General features: G+C 42.8%; 1 protein-coding gene across 4 annotated transcripts in view; it reads right to left on the reverse strand.

Moving 5' to 3' along the window:
- The window catches only part of LOC116388513 (protein BANP), a 223,354-nt gene that overhangs the window by 14,201 nt on the left and 192,858 nt on the right, over positions 1-16,295 (reverse strand). The window lies entirely within an intron of this gene.

The raw sequence follows: 16,295 nt of genomic DNA on the forward strand, positions 1-16,295 counted from the left end.
AAAGTGATTGTATCATATGCTATTTTAAAATCATATCCGGCAATACTATTGAAACATGCAAGTGAAGCATTAAACACCACTCATAAAATAATTATGTATCTTTGAAATATACTAAAAAAACATGAATTATTTACCCATGTATGAGATAAAGTGCAATAATAATATTCCTAATTTCTGCCAGCAGAGAGCACTATTGCAGCATTTCACTGTGGCGCTGTCACTGCACAAAGAACCAGTGTAATCAATGAGGAATTTCAAAACACTGCCAAACTCATACTCGTAAGTCTTGGAGATACAACTAACACTTACAATATTTATTCCTGACAACAAATAAGACATTTAAAACAAGTATATACAGTTTCATCCGAGTGTTGCATTCCCGTTTAATAGCAGTGAATTGATGGCTGTCCAAGTGTCACAGTCAAAATCCTCTATATAAACAATCACACAAAGACACCAGTTTGGTCTTGAAAGGATGAAGCTCACTACAGTACTGATGATGAGAAAAATACAGCACATGGATCCAAAAAGCACTGCCAGTAAATGAATCACAGACTCCTTAAGAGCAGGGACACAACAATGCCACAGTGTTCTATTCTACAGAGGGCTGCACGTTTAGATCATGGAGGAATATCAGGTATTAGTCAGTCAGCCATTAGACAGTGAGAACTGACGGCTGTTGCCTTTCCTCAGACATCCCAGAAACAGCTTCTCATGTCCCAGTTTACTTTGGCCATCCACTGCTTCTGCTTTGTTTGAGTTCAGACTAGCAGAAACTTGGAGTTAGCACCAAAATGTAATTTCTAGGCGTGTTAACCAAACTTCCATCCCACCTCCTTGTCTGTTTACCCTGGATAATACTAAAGTCCCAAATAGTGGTGGTGGCCGCCTGGAGGTTGGACAAGCCATCATTTAGCCAAAGGATTGGGTTGAAGTCTCTGTTCAGGCTAACATCCACACTGCTGAAGTGCCCTTGAGCAAGACACATTCCTTACAGATTTTAGGGTGCTCTCATGTTTTTTTTTAAGAGGAGTGAGTAAAAACTGTACAGTTACATTCCTGTATTGCTGTATGAATGTGGCACATTCAGCAATATTGGGCTTCTCCATCAGTTGGTGACTGACAACCTCGGGTATTGTCAAACACACCCACAGCAGGATGCTTTGCTTCTCTGCACTATACATTTTCGATCCGCAAGATTGATAATTCTGACATCCTGAATTAGTGTACAAAATAAATTATACATAATTTAAATGTCTGAAGAAGCAAATGAATGTATGTATATTTCCTCTAATAAGAAACAGTAAATATGCCCACCAAAATTCAATCCCTACAGTCATTTTGTTGTCCGGCCCTCTCAGGGTCATTTAAGATCAGCAACAGATTTTTCCTGAGTGCCTCTATACCCGTCAAGGGGCTTACACTTCATCAGCTAACTTATGGCAATGCATTGATTTAATTAAAGGAAAGTATTCTACAACCAAATTCAATTTTTCTCTTTTTTTCTGTTTCTAAAGCCCATTGGTTTGGGAGCAAAGTAGCTGCAGAAAAATGTTCTCCTTGTTTGCAAAAAGACTGTCAGATAATCGCCACACCTCTAGTGTGAGCTGAGGCACAAAAGCCAAACAATGCATGCAATGTTTTTAGGTCAGTGTAGTGAATATGACCTGTAGCACCTGTGGAAACTGACAAAGTTATCTTAAAAATATTCAGCAATATTTCTCTACTGGAAGTCGATAGTGAAGGTTCTACGGAAATGTTTTTTTTTTCTGCAACACACCTAAATTCCTTTGGTGCAGATCCGATCGGATCATCTCATTGTTATGGTTATGATAAGATTGTTTGACATTACATTAGTGCTGCTTATTAGGGAGATGATGACAGTATGTACACAAATCCGTTCTTTATGAACCCTGGTAAAATGACTAAACCACCTACAATCATTGTAAAACGTAGTCCCGTTTACATTTCTTGAGGACATGTCTAGTTGCCTTATTAATGGCATACGTCTAAAACCTGCATGGCATGTTGACTGCGTTACAGTGTAAGAGAGAGCTCACAGCTCCAGTGGAGTGGCTATGTTGACGTCCACGGACCAGTAGCCAATGTGTCAAGATACGACCTGACAAATGGAATAGTGAGATATGACCCTCCGCTTTTACCTAGAGGGATCACAATCTGCCATGTGTTTCCTTGTCTCATCCTCTGGCAAACCTCCCAGAGATATTTAGCAGGTTCGGAGCGAGGCTTGAGGCTGAGACCTGGCTGAGCTTAGGCCTGGTTGTGAAAAATCACATCCTCTCTACACCTCCACAGAATCTGAAAGCTGGAGTGTCTGCAGCTCTCTCTGCCACCAGTGGGGAAACTGGTGTGAATGACCCTGCCAGCATCTCCACCAGGATGTGCTTGGTCCAGCCCCGCAGAGTCAACATACTGTATATCATAGACCCAATTGTGTTTGCTCAGACCGGCCGTTGAGGTTTGGGGCTGAAGATGAATGCCTCCAGCAACAAAAAGGGCAGTATGAGGATCACAGGGGCCTTACAGAAGTAGCACCAGAGCCTTAGCTGTCAGCTTACAAATAGTAAAGCGTTATTAATATCCTAACAAATACCTGGTCCACTTCCCCTACAGCCCCGAGCAGCTCAATCACTATTCCCTTGCATCGATGTCCTCACACACAGACTATACACGCATCAATCTGGCAATTTGGTGGCGTCTTTGTTAACACTTATTCAGTTTTATCTTTAAAAGTATAAATTGCTCTTGGACTGGGTATAAAGACAGTGTGGTGGTGACATAATTGCAAGCTTGGCACAAGTTGATATTGAATCCTGTGTGACTGGTCTAAAATTTGTTCCATAAAAGTTTGTGGAGTTTTACAAGTCAATTAAGGCTGTGTGTGTGTGTGTGTGTGTGTGTGTGTGTGTGTGTGTGTGTGTGTGTGTGTGTTTCTCCTGTCAAATCAAGTTTCTCAAGCAGTGGCGCCCCATATGGCTTCACCACAACACCACCCTGATGCTTGAGACTGCTGAGTGTTGAAGAACTGGTGTGTTTGTGGTATAGGTGCATGTGTATTTATGTGTGTGTGTATAACTAGAACAAAAGTTCATTACTTACACAAGTGCATGTCTTGGTTTCTCTCAGAGATGAGGAAGTGGGTAAAAGGTGCCTAAATAAAAAGTAAATTCCGTGAAAGTCTTTTTCCTGTAATTTTGGTGCAGGATGTATGTAGTGTTGGCTTGAGTGAAAATATCGACTCATCACATCAGTGAATTGAGCTCGCGCTATTTTCCAAGAGGCAAAATCCCGCAATAAGCTCCATATCACTCAAAGTCAGTTAACTTAAAAGAATAAAGGCTTCGAGTCTCTTTCTACTGAGCTATTCAACATTTCTGTTGATGTTTGTTCTGTAACAGGAGAGCACCCAAAGGTGGCTAAACCAAATGGTGAAAACAGACCACAGCAACTAAGATAGGCAATCTCAACGGTTCAGCAACACAGCAGTTCTCCGTCCTGAAGACAATGACTCTCACGAGACACAAAGCATTATTAGAGCCAAGAGAGGGGCAGCAGCAGGCCGAGCAATCCACTTCTACAAACAATGGCTCCCTTCATAATAATGTACATCAATAACTGTTATTAGAAGGAATTTCCCAACTTGTTCAGCTTTTCCAGATGCTTGCTCACTGAAATATCACCACACAATAGTCTCGAAGACCACTAAGACAGAGAAAACAGATGATGATGAAGGGTGATGAGATCAGAGGTGGTGGAGAGAAGAGGAGGTTTAGAGTTTAGCAGGGAAGGCCATTGCAGAGTGGTGTAACCATACTGAGGGATGAGCGTCAGGAAGTGAAGGGGGGGGGGGGGGGTTTATTCGGTATGCTGCGTAGCCCAGTAGGCTGTATAATCAGAGAGATGCTGGGGGGAAGGATCAGGTGTCAGAATAAAATCTGTTTGACTGCTCGCCTCACACCTCTCCCGGCATGACTGGTCCAGCGAGGGTATGCGCAGTGAGAACGGCTGGCCCAGGCCCATGCTGGGGCGAGACGCCAAAACCTCGGTCAGCGTGCCTTCCCACTCTTCTGTATTTTTGGAAACATCCATTATGCAAGCAATTTGCCTTTAAGATCTCTGTGCCCATGTCCATTCAAAGGCAGAGTAGGAGGAGAGATATGTCAGAGATGTGCGAAGAGCCCAGCATGCTTTCACAGCCATTCCACCGCAGAATTATTTATACACAAGCTCTGGATGTAGACGTGTGAACAGCAGTGGTCTGTCAGTAGTTTACAAACTTCATTTCTCAATTCATGATTTACAGATAATGAATGAGTCATCTGTCTTCCTCCATACTGGTGACGTTTTGTCAGAAGCCTTCTGAATATTTGAAAGATGCCAGAGAAACCAACGTTGGAGCACTTCAAATGAAACAGTGAGCACAGTACTGAAGGAGGCTTGTTATACTCGTGCCTCCCTACCTCCACAACCCCTAACCCCACCCTTGACTCAATGTGGTTAGCTGCGCAGTGGAGATGATGGAAGACAGTGTGGTGAGTGTGTCTCTGAGTGTCTCAGTATGTGTCTGTGTGCATGCAAGAGAGTGTGTGTGTGTGTGTGTGTGTGTGTGTGTGGGTGTGTGTGTGTGTGGGTGTGGGTGTGTGTGTGTCTGAGGGGGTTCTGGTGTGTAATTACAGAGGCTCCCCTTGCCCCCTCCCAAGTTTTTCCCTTTTCTCAGAAAAGCTTTTTCTTTTATTTATTTTTTTCTAACCACTGGATTCTGGACTCAGTCTGTTTCCATATTGCTAACCGCAGCATTCCACAAACATGATGGAATCTTTTTTTAGAGTGTTTTAAGGTTATTTTTTCCTCTTTTTGACACAATTTCCCTCATTTCTACACGTCAATGGAATATTACGTGTGTGGCTTTGCAAAAAACAGTTAACGTGTGTGATAGACTTTCAAACACGACAGAACAGTAGAACAGGATATTAATGAAGTGGCAAGCTAGACAAAATTTCCTGACTCCCACTTATAAACATGACAACCATATCCTTAATGGACCAAAATCCTTCTTTCGGGTTGTATTTCTCCTGCATTCCTTTTTTCAGCGTATCAATATTTTCTTGTCCTTTCCTCTGTCCGGGCCAAAGTATTTGATTGCCTCTCAAAATCAACAAAGTTTTATTAAATGTAAAAGACACTTTTAGATGGAACGGGATATGGATTCCTTAATGACAGCCCCCTGTGACCTTAAACTTAATTATCGTGGTTATGTCTGAGGCTACACTCTTGCATTTTAATGAGTGAATATTAAACAAAGAGACAGTTTATATTAGCACTCACTGAGATCACCACTTAAGAAGCTAATCCGTACTGGCAACACATTTTAAAATATTTAGAAGGTAAAGGTTTCTCGACCAATATTTTCCTTACCAAGTAACACACCATAAGAGACGTCTTGAATTAATAGGGGGAAATAATACAGCTTGAGTTATAATTCTGCTTCGAATTAGTAAAGAGCACAGAACCAGCAAAGACAAAAAAACAAAAAGTTGGAAAAATCTATTTACAATTTCACCATTCAAAAATGAACATTCAGCTGTGCCAAATAAACTTCTTTTGATCTTTTATATAAAGGCCGACAAGAATGTAAATCCAAAACACATCCTTATTAAAACACAGTCTGGACAAAATTAATTTTTATCTGCACATGACGAATGTTATTGTAACATTTTCTCTCTCTTTCTTGCCTTCACTTTTACAACCCTGGAACTCATGCACACGCCCACATAAGGGCGACAATATCATGTTAGCTTTGTATACAGTATGAACTTCATATTTATCTAATAAATCAATGTTTTGTTGCAGTTCCACAGTTTGCCAGTAGTTTCAACAAGCATTACTTCACAAGATCCCATTGATGAATTTAAGATTTCATTACAGAGGAAGCCTTTTATTTATGTAGAAACTGCATGTTTTGCTCCATTAACATTCACATATTCTTTACCACACGGAAGCCAGAGGCAGTGAGAGGAGTTCGGGCCCACTACCACATAGGTGAAAGTCTAGAGAGGAGACTGGGCCTGCAGAGGCCGAGTTACAACCTGAGTATCAGTGGCCTGGGGGGACTCAAACCTTTCTTACTGACCTGTCACCCTCCCTCCCATGAATCAATGAGCAAACACACCTAAGACAAACATGCAGAGGCAGGCTGGGCAGTAGATAACTGTGTCCTCCTGTCACTAAACCAATATATTTTGACAGAAGCTTCTTTATCATCATATGTACTGCATCCATGGCAAAACACTCATTCAGCAATACACATGCTCCTATTTCTACAGCATAACTTAAGGACGTAGTGTCACAAAAGGTCGATAATGATTTTTTTAAGGCGGCATAGTAATGCAAACCTACAAGCATTTGTAATTTCAAGCATTTCATGCGTTTATAAATAAATTACAAGTACAGGACAGACCATGTAAAGTAAAATATTGTTCAAATAAACGTGACAGCCTGGCTTGATTTGTTTCTCATGTACACAGCGGTGACTCTAGGTGCTTTAGGGCTGATGAGTCTCCACAACATCACCTTTTGATGGACTTTATTTTACGGCAAGTATGGAAGAAAAAGAGTGATAGGCTAGTGATATATACTGTATGCCCCTGGTGTGATTTGGGAAGAATTATTATGAAGTGTCACTCCGACTGCTTGGGGGGTGTCCAAAATGCATCAGAGAATATTAGTCTACAACGCACCAGCATGTTAGACTTGTAACCTTCCACCTTCAGGTAAAAACCTTGCTTGTAAGATTTAGAGGGAGATTTCAATGCTTAAACCTCCAGACAATCAAGTTCTAACACGTGACTGTGAAAGGGGTTTTCCTTAAACCTTAGGAAAGTAGGCTACATAAATGCACCACATAACAGTGCCAAATGTAACAAGCTAATTTTCATGAAACAAAATTTCCCTGTGAGACTACAGAGCCGACAGATATACAAAAGCACTATATTTGAATGAACCTTTAGTCTAAGTAATGTTTGGAATTAGGAGAGGAGAGAGTCTTACGTTTTACACGAATGCACTCACGAGTACATGTGAATGCATTTGCACACTGAATTGGGTATAATTGTATATACGTGCAACTGTTTGAGTGTGGTTGTGCAGCAGGATTTCATGTAGAATTTCAGTTTTTATACTGGGTATAATGTTACCCGAGTACATGAATCAAAGTGTTTCAGTCAAATTTACTGCTGTCTTTCTGGCACACAGAGATTTAAATCAAACAAAGAGCACACATGTGACAGGAAGTGAGCAATTTTCTACAGTCTTGGCACCAGGTAATATGTGATGCACGCCGAGAGAAACAGCTCAATAACAAAACTAGAAGGGAGGGACAGAGAAAAGAATAGGACCTGAAAACATCATCAGTAGCACCTTCTTAAGTTCCTCTGCTTCAAATCACAGTGCCAGATGCATCATCCCGCCTCTTCACTCTTTTCCTTCATTCTTTCATTCTTTTCATCTTTTTTTCTTTCTCCAACCCACATGCATGAAAGCAAATCTCTTCAGTTTGGCATTAGGTCACGGGAACAGAGGGGCAGGCTTGGGTTAGTGCTGGGAGGAAGTAAAAACATTTGTAGAAGATTTAAGATGAACCTTAGCGGAGCGAGCACATGATTGACAGTCATGGAGTAATGCTAGGAGCAACACAGCTAACTCAAAGAATAAGATCAGGAGCTGAGGTTATTTGGAGTTAAGTGTTTTGGGGCGAGTAGTTTCTTTCTCCAGCACTATTCCAGTACGTATGGTTAGAGAAGGGTGGAAAAGGTCGCAAAGGAAAATAAAAACATTGAGCAATATTTTTCTCTCCTTTTTATTCTTCTTCAGTCGAATTTGCACCAATGCCAAAATCAGTAGTCCCATGGCCAATGGTAAAGAGGGAATTCCAGGCACAGTGCGCGTGAGTCAGTGCCAGCATTTTCCAAATTCACCCTGCCTGCCTCCCTTTAAATAGTCCAAGGAAATGTCCAAATTACCTTATTACGACTCAGGCTTTCCTAAGTAGCATGTGTCAACGCGTGACATAGTGTTCAAAAATATACATAGCGACAAAACAGCAGGACTTTGGTGGTAGGGAAGCCTGCTTTTCATCTGTTTGGTTTTATTAGCGTAATGGTAAGGGAGCTGGATTCTGTCTGTGTCTGTGTTCCTCTATGTTGTGTCTTGGTTCTCAAAGCTTTGCCTGGCCTGGGCAGACCTTCAAAGGCTCACTGGATCTAAACGATTTGCCAGAGACGTATATCTGACCAGATCACTTCATCACACTTTAATAATCTATGTCACAACAATACAAACGGCAACTGCGGTTTCAGTAATACATTCTACATTACTAGAGTGCAGTCAAAGTACATACTGACGTTCCTACTCTGGGCATTGATGGGCACTCACACACAAAAGCAGCCCTGCCCGAACAAACACCATTAAATAATAGTTTCTATTTTGAGGCACCGGATCTTTGGTCCACTTCAGTTGTGCCTAAATTTGTGCTTGAAACAATAACAATGAACCGTGTTCAAACAAAAGCCTCATTCATACCAAGTGAAACCCAGTTGAGCTGTCATTTAGTGAAATTTCAGCAGGATTCTAACTTTATTCTTTTACTGTGTATCTTCATTTTGCACTGCGGGGGAGACGAGGTGGTATGCATCCTGCTCAAAACCACTTTATGGTAATGATTGTGAATAACCAAGACAATTAAAGCATAATGAAGGCGAAAGTGATGGACTAGTTGGAGTGCCTCATAATCCTGCTCAGTGTTTAAACAAAGTGTTTTGTCAGTGGGCCACATTTGTGAGTGAGGCCCTTTTTTATGTGCAGCTGCAAAAACTATCTATAAATAGCAGGCGTGGGGAGGGGGGGGGGGGGGGACCGTGGGCAGTTACTGAATCTGAAATCAGATATATTAGCAATTCACCTCCATCAGTTAGGTCGTCCGGGAAATCCAAAATTCCAAAAGAGGGAGGGAGGAGAGATATAAGGAAGAGGAAAGGCAGTCAGGCAGAGAGGAGACAGATTCCAGCTCCTGGGGCTTTGAGTGCCGCCTGCCAATCTACAGTACTTAAGATCAAGAATGCGTTAAAACAGCAGTTTTTCTGTGACAGACAGATGCAGTTCAACCTTCTGTACACCTGTAGATTTATCTTCCTTCTCTGATTTCACTATAGTAACCACATCATCATTTTCATCATTCATTGCTTTATAGTAGAGGATTTCATGGATTCATGTCAAATTCTGGCAGAGACCTCAGCAGCGCTCCAGAAAACATCTTTTCCCCATCTGATTAGTGACAAGAGGAGCAGAAGCCCACTCCTCGCACTCCATCCCCTTTCTGCATTATTCCCAAGTTTTGTTCCCCCTCTTCCTTTCTTTTTTTAAAAACTTTATTTAATTTATATCAGATCTACAGTTCCACAAATACATACATGATTCACAAGTATACAGACATAAAAACACAAAGACAGATACAAGAAAAATGCTGTGTGCTTGGGTCAAAAGTCCAACAAATGCCACGGGAGGGACTGGCTCTTATCAATAGTTCTCCTTCTCCTGAGTTCAGTGACTACATGTTTCACCACCATGTTGCCATCCATTACAGTCCCCCTCTTCCTGTCCCCTGTCATATCTTTTCCTCTCATCGCTACCCTCTCTCTGCCTACTGGTCCCATGTGGGTGTGGCCTGTGTCTTGCTGTGGCTGCAGCAGGAGGACTACCTGATGTGTCGCTGTGCAGAACAGGACCAAGGGGTCTGCCGTTGAAAAGGGGCTCTGTGCTGCATCTGCAGATCGCCTTACACAACCACTTCCTGCTTCCGACCCACTCCTCACAGGCAGCCCTGTGTGCCAAGGACGAAAAAAGCGCAAACAGAGGGGTTCAGTCCACCAAGGGGCTGAGCACAGGACCCTATTCATCCTCTCCCCAATGCTATTCCTTGCTTCTCCCCTACCAGCTTCAGGATGGCTTTATTTTATAATTCACAAATATTCCCCTTTCTAAGGCATTGCGATCAACTGGATGCTCATTCCCTGTCTTCAAAGGTGCTTGACGGACAAGCTGTGTCAGTGCTGCCCCCAGACTGGGAGGAGAAACGTGCTGGTGTTAATTATTTGTAATATGTCCGTCTGTCTGGCAGAGCCACGCCTCTGGCATCTGTCTTGTTACATAAGAAGGGAAAGAGATGAGCAAGGGTGATAGACAAAAGGACATCTTTGAGATGAGCAAACAAGTTATAAAGATGCTTCATAGGTAAATGAGTCATGTAGTTTCCTGTGTAAAAACTGTTACTGCATGAGAACCCTCACAGTCACAGTTAAAGGTGCAGAGGTGAATGGGAAAACAAAACAAAAAACCCTGTCTGAGGGGGAGGGGAGCAGGTGGGTTTGGGGGTTGGAGTTGTGTTGCTATTCCTGGAATGCACACTTTGTCCCATCTAGACCTGGCAACAGTGGGTAGGACAGGAGCTTGGGGATAGTGGACTCCCACTGAGTTGGACTTTTTAAACAGGGACCCAATAAGGGCCAAGGGGGCAGGGGTATTTAAGATTCTTGGGGAAATGGCAAAGTGGGCAAATAACTCTTAAGACAAACAAACCCAGAGCATTAATGATGAGTCTGTCACTGGACTGGATGTTTTCGCTTTTCTCCCTGTATACTGCTAGGGGAGGGCAAACGGCCGGAGCCACAGTCTGTTTTCACTACTGTCCTTGTCGTTTCTACCTTCAGTCATAGGACACTGCCTTGTTTTTCTACTTGAAACACATTAAAACAGCACCCGATATGTCCATTCCTACCAGAGGGATAGAAAAACATTTGGCCTGCTGGCTCCCTGGGCTTCCCCCTCGGATGTCAGCCTCAGATGAGGGTGAGAAGAATGACGCTCTGTAAAGCCACTGCAAGAAGCCATTCATGCAGCCACAGAGAGTCTGTAGCACGGACCCAGGGTGGCTGGAACAGAACCAGTACTGATCCAGTCCCTGCTGTCCCAACACTACACAACTCCAGTATTGATCTAATCTATGCCGGACAGGACAGCACCGCTGAGACAACATATCCACTGATTCAGCAAGATCACTGCTGGGTCCGACCAATGTAGACAACACAGCCACTGATTCAACCAGAAAGACAGGCTTCTGCAGGATCCTGCTCAATTGATTCAGTTAACACCTGGGGGAACATCAGGATACTCAACTCTCTCCAAGACTGAATCAATACAGTCTGTCAGAAACAACATTGCTGTTACTAATCGAGCTCTATTAAGGCATTGCAAAGTATCTAATGGAACCCAACCTGTGTTTACAGGACTCATTTTTGGTTGATCAACAAACTCAGTCAATCCGTGCTACTGTAAATTATTTTCCACTCTCTCCACTGCCTTTGCCGTGTTGAACAGGAGGCCTTATTATAGGTCATTGGCTGACTGGAGGCTGAGGAACAAACCAAATAACCTGGCGGCGCTCACGTTGTTCCCTTCAGACCTGCTCAGGCTCACTGGAGACCACTGCTGGAGGCCGGGATAGAGAAAGTGGCTTCTGTCCTACATCCATGCCTAACCTCTCTGGCTTCACATGCCTGTGTGTGAGGTGAACGGCTGGCCAAGCCAAAGAGCGACCCAAAGAGAATGCAGTGTACTTTGGAATTACTTTCTCAGCCCATGTCTTATGGAAAAATAAACCAGTTCAGATGCACTTAATAGTATTATTAGTTATAGTATTACTAAATAATATTATTAATGTCAAATTAAAAAATATAACACAACTTATTCCTTCTTGTGATATTATAACTTTTTTGACAGTATATAGGATGAATAAGTGTGATTCATTCCAAGTCTATCAGACGAGGCTAAACCAGAGGCCCAAAACAAACTTAAAGCTCAAAAGTACTTTGGACAAGAGTGGATTCGTGCAGCAGCCTCTGAATACCAGTGAGAGTTTACACACTTTTTGCTAACATTAAACACATGACTAGCAAGAAATTCTATAAATGCATTATTTTTCCGGGGCACCCCCCCCCCCCCCCCCCCAAAAAAACCCGACTGGACTGTCAGCATGTCTTCAGTGACAGCTGTCCCCTTATCAAAGTGGTCTCTCCTACACTCCATCTCTCCGAGTCACTGTGGGAACTGGCTGATAAGGCCTGACTTGGGCACATCATTTGGATCCTCTTCATGGTGCAGCAAAACCGTATATGCAACCTGGACTAACCCTCTCCTCCATCACATGAATCATACTTTCCCTCTCCTTCCTATTTTTACAGCTGCTGCACATCTAGATCTGCTCAAACGCTTTGCTCCTCTGTGACCGAGACAGACAAGAAAACCTGAGTGTTTAAGTCCCAGGTTCTCACAGTCATTCTGCTTCCTCACACTCTCTGCATAAACAACTACCAAAGATCCCCTCTTGACCTTCAAATGCATGCAAGCATTCATGCCCCGTGTGTGTGTGTGTGTGTGTGTAAGTGGCAAGCATAATGATCCACATTGCAAATACATTTCAAAAAAATTTAATCTGAAAATGACTAATGAGTTATAGGCTCAGTTTTTCCACTGTGATTTAGCCAATTGACTTTAACCCGCAAGAATGTGATGCTCTATCAGACTGTCACAAAATCAACAAAAAGCATCAAATAAATGCTGAGCTATTGTGTTGGCAATGGCCAGGGCTTGACTCAGAGACAGGATACAATATATGAGTCACTAAAGACAGACAGACTGTTAGGCATGACCGAAAATAATCGTGTCAGAAATTAGAATAAATCAGGGACTAAGATACACAAAAGTGAAAGACGTTCAAGTTTTGAACTGAAGACTGCTGTTTATCTTTTCACTGTTTATATTTGTCTCTGCATACTGTCATAATGATGTTCCACATTTCTCACAACTTGTAAACTCACAATCAATAACACAAATTTAATTCATTCAGCCAGAGGCATGTACAGTTTGCCAGGTGTCTTTGCTTTCAGAGCTACGCACATCAATCAGATGAAAACATTTTCATTTGCAGAGGCTGTGGTAAGGATAGCACACTGTAATTTATGTGTGAACCTCTATGCGCACAAAATGTGCTAGTATAGCACCCATGAGCAGCTCCGATGAATAAACCATTCGGCCAGGCTATTGGGATCGGAAGCCTTGTCACAGTCCATTAAAGGGCTGAGGCAGAGGGACAAGCTAGGGTCTGTAACCCTGCGCCTTTGACCTCTCAGCTCAGCATTGTGGTCCTAATGCTGCCTTCATGCAGCTCCGCTAGAAAACAACTGCCGGTCTGGGCTGCGGTCGGTCTTTTGCCCTTTTGCCCTCACTTCAATTTGTCATGCCAGCATCGCGTGCCCAACCATTTGTGTTGGCAGAGCTTGCATCTCTGGGGCAGCAGGAAAGCCGTTAATCTAGAGCTAGTGGGTCTTTAGGGGCTTTGTGAGGACCACTGGCCTACAAAACACCCTGATCTTGGTCAAAGATGCAATCAGAAATATGAGCCATAATTTAAGAAACATTTCAAAAAATTTGAATCAGTAGAAATGCTCAATGAATAAGATCTGTACACATATAAAATGTGCTTACATTATGTCTTTTATCCGCTTCCATTTACTGAGGACTAACTATGTCTTATGTATTTTAAATGTGCATCGGTTAAGCCTGCTTTTGCATGCAAGCATTGCACATCACAGACATGACATAAATGTAGGGTTGTCATAACATGTACATTTCATCTGCCACAAAATGAATTTTAAGACTAAGAATTACGTCAACTTCTCTTTGTTTTCACAAAAAAAGACACATTTAAAGTTCATGCACTGAAAACTATGTGGAGGAGTGCATGTCTGCAACAGTTCCAGGAGAAGAATAACAAATGAACATATTCCCATCTGAGTGACGATTCCCTGCATCCTTTATCCACCTTGCTATCATGCATGCACATGGAGGAGTCAAGGGCAATTAAAATGAAAAATGAGGTCGTAAAGTTTTGAGAGGATTTGAAATGTTAAAAGCATTGACCAACTTTAGAAAGCAAAAAACACATTTCTCTGTTCAGGGGAAAAAGTGTGGAGATAGAAATGTAAAATCCACCCCGGATCAAGCTATTTTCTTACACTGGAAATACCTTTCTTTCTAAGGCAAGATTGGCGACCACCATTTCCTTAAAGCAGCAGCGAGAACCACCAGAGAACGCACGAGGACAGCTGTATGTGTGTGTGTGTGTGTGTGTGTGTGTGTGTGTGTATGTGAGCACAGAGTCAAACAGTTCACATATCACCAGGTCTTGTGCATTTGGCTACATCTAGGAGGAATTTATGAATGGCCTTTGGTTGGTCAATGGCTTAGCTACTTCTGTGCTGTTTTTTTCTCTCAGACTTCTGCTGCTCGAATAACCTTGGTGATGCAATCTCTCCACAGACGCCCAGCTGATTCCATTGTTAAAAAAGAAAAAAGTAATGGTGGTAGGGTAAGGTTAGCGGCCCTCCTTTGAGTGGGAAAAACTACATCACAGTAATAAAAAGGCACCCCTTATAAGGTATGTGACTTCAGTATATTTGTGTAATCTTGCTCTGGACATGAAGGTCTATATGTTGTTTATCAGCTATGCTGGGTAATTGCACCACTGGGATTGTGTACTTGGCAGCCAACGTTTTGCCGTCTGGGTGAATATCTGGACAATATGTAACTACTGGCAATGGCAGTGTGAGTGTGTGTATAAAAAGAAAGGGAACTAAGGCAGCCATAAGGACGATACACTAGCCCGTGCTTAAGCTGGATTGTGAAATCAAACAAGCTGAGAGTTGCGTCTTTACAGTAGGTCAGAGAAAGGGTGCTGTGAGGTACAAAAGAATTGTGAGCACAGTGAAACCACCTGGTCGTGACTGTGTCACATTTGTTCCGAACTGTTCAGTAATACAAACCATGGGTGTGTGCAGTCTAGAGGAGTCTCCCCTTGGGCAGATGGATGTTAGTGACTAAGACCAAAGATTGTTTTAGTTTCCAAGGGAGGCTCTCAACATCTCAACAAAGACGGTGTCTAGTATTTTAAGAACCCGCTCCTTTCTTTTCATAAGTCTGGGACGCAAATCACCAAATCCCAGTCCCCACTGAAAACAAACCAAGACTCACCTGTTCCATTCATTTTCCTGGACGTAAGGGGAAAAGAACAACGGAACAGTGACAGAGATGAGGACGCCACATCAAGCTGGGCGGCTGGCTGAACTGGACAGTAGCAAATTGTGAGTCAGACGTTGAGACAGAGAAGTATTTGAAGAATGGGTGACTATGTAATGCGTGTGTGATTCACTGCTTGTGAGGTGAGAAGGGCCGTGCCACCAGGGCCTGTAAAAGGTCATCTGTTATTCCATATTTCCAAGCACTAGGTGCTTTTATTGCTGCACCAAGACTCACAAAAGCGTTGGGGCCAAATAGGTGTGTAATGGCATTGCATTGAGCTCGACTGACGCGACTGGCGTGGTGAGAGGGAACAGTTGACAACATAAGAGTCTGATCAACTCAACAGTCACGAAGGCTTCATGAACTCATTCTCACTCTCTCAAAGATTCATCTGTCCCACATATTTCCCAGCACTCTTCCTTTGTTTTTTGCTCTCACTCTGTTTCTTGCCTCCCACGTGTGCTCCATTTTCCATCTTAATCTCTCATTCTCTTCTTTTTGTTTGGTACTCTGCAGCACTTTGACTCTGTCTCTCTCTCTTTGGAGACAGACTCTTTAACAAGCCTGCCCCAGTGGGCAGTCGACAGAGAGGGGAGGTTATTTTTAGATTGCACATAGATTAAAAGTGGAACATTTTTCTTGTAAAGAGTCCTCTTCCCTCTCTTCCAGTCTGTAATGGAGTTTAGCATATCTGTGGGGGATCTCATGTTACCTCCCCCACACATACTCCCATTTTTCCCTCCGCCAGACTCATCTCACCCCCCCACTACCAACACACTCATCCTCTCCAAACACTGACATCATTCGACAGACTAAACTCCTTCCTCTGCCTGTGGGGGCTTTTCTGTTCTGTCTGTACAGCATGAAATGGGTAAGTCTCAGCTCCTTTCACAAATCAAGGAACGGGTGAAAAAAACAAGCCGTCAGAAAACTAACATCTGCTGCAGGAAAACAAGCCCAATATATCATTACATCCCGAGTGCAGCTCTCCTCACATGACCTTTTCCGCATCACTACCACATTAGACTGGTGGTGGCTTTTACACACACACACACACACACACACACACACACACACACACACACACA

The sequence above is a fragment of the Anarrhichthys ocellatus genome, unplaced genomic scaffold (genome assembly GCF_004355925.1).
Source record: "Anarrhichthys ocellatus isolate YVR2014 unplaced genomic scaffold, GSC_Weel_1.0 scaffold2, whole genome shotgun sequence".
Taxonomy (NCBI): domain Eukaryota; kingdom Metazoa; phylum Chordata; class Actinopteri; order Perciformes; family Anarhichadidae; genus Anarrhichthys; species Anarrhichthys ocellatus.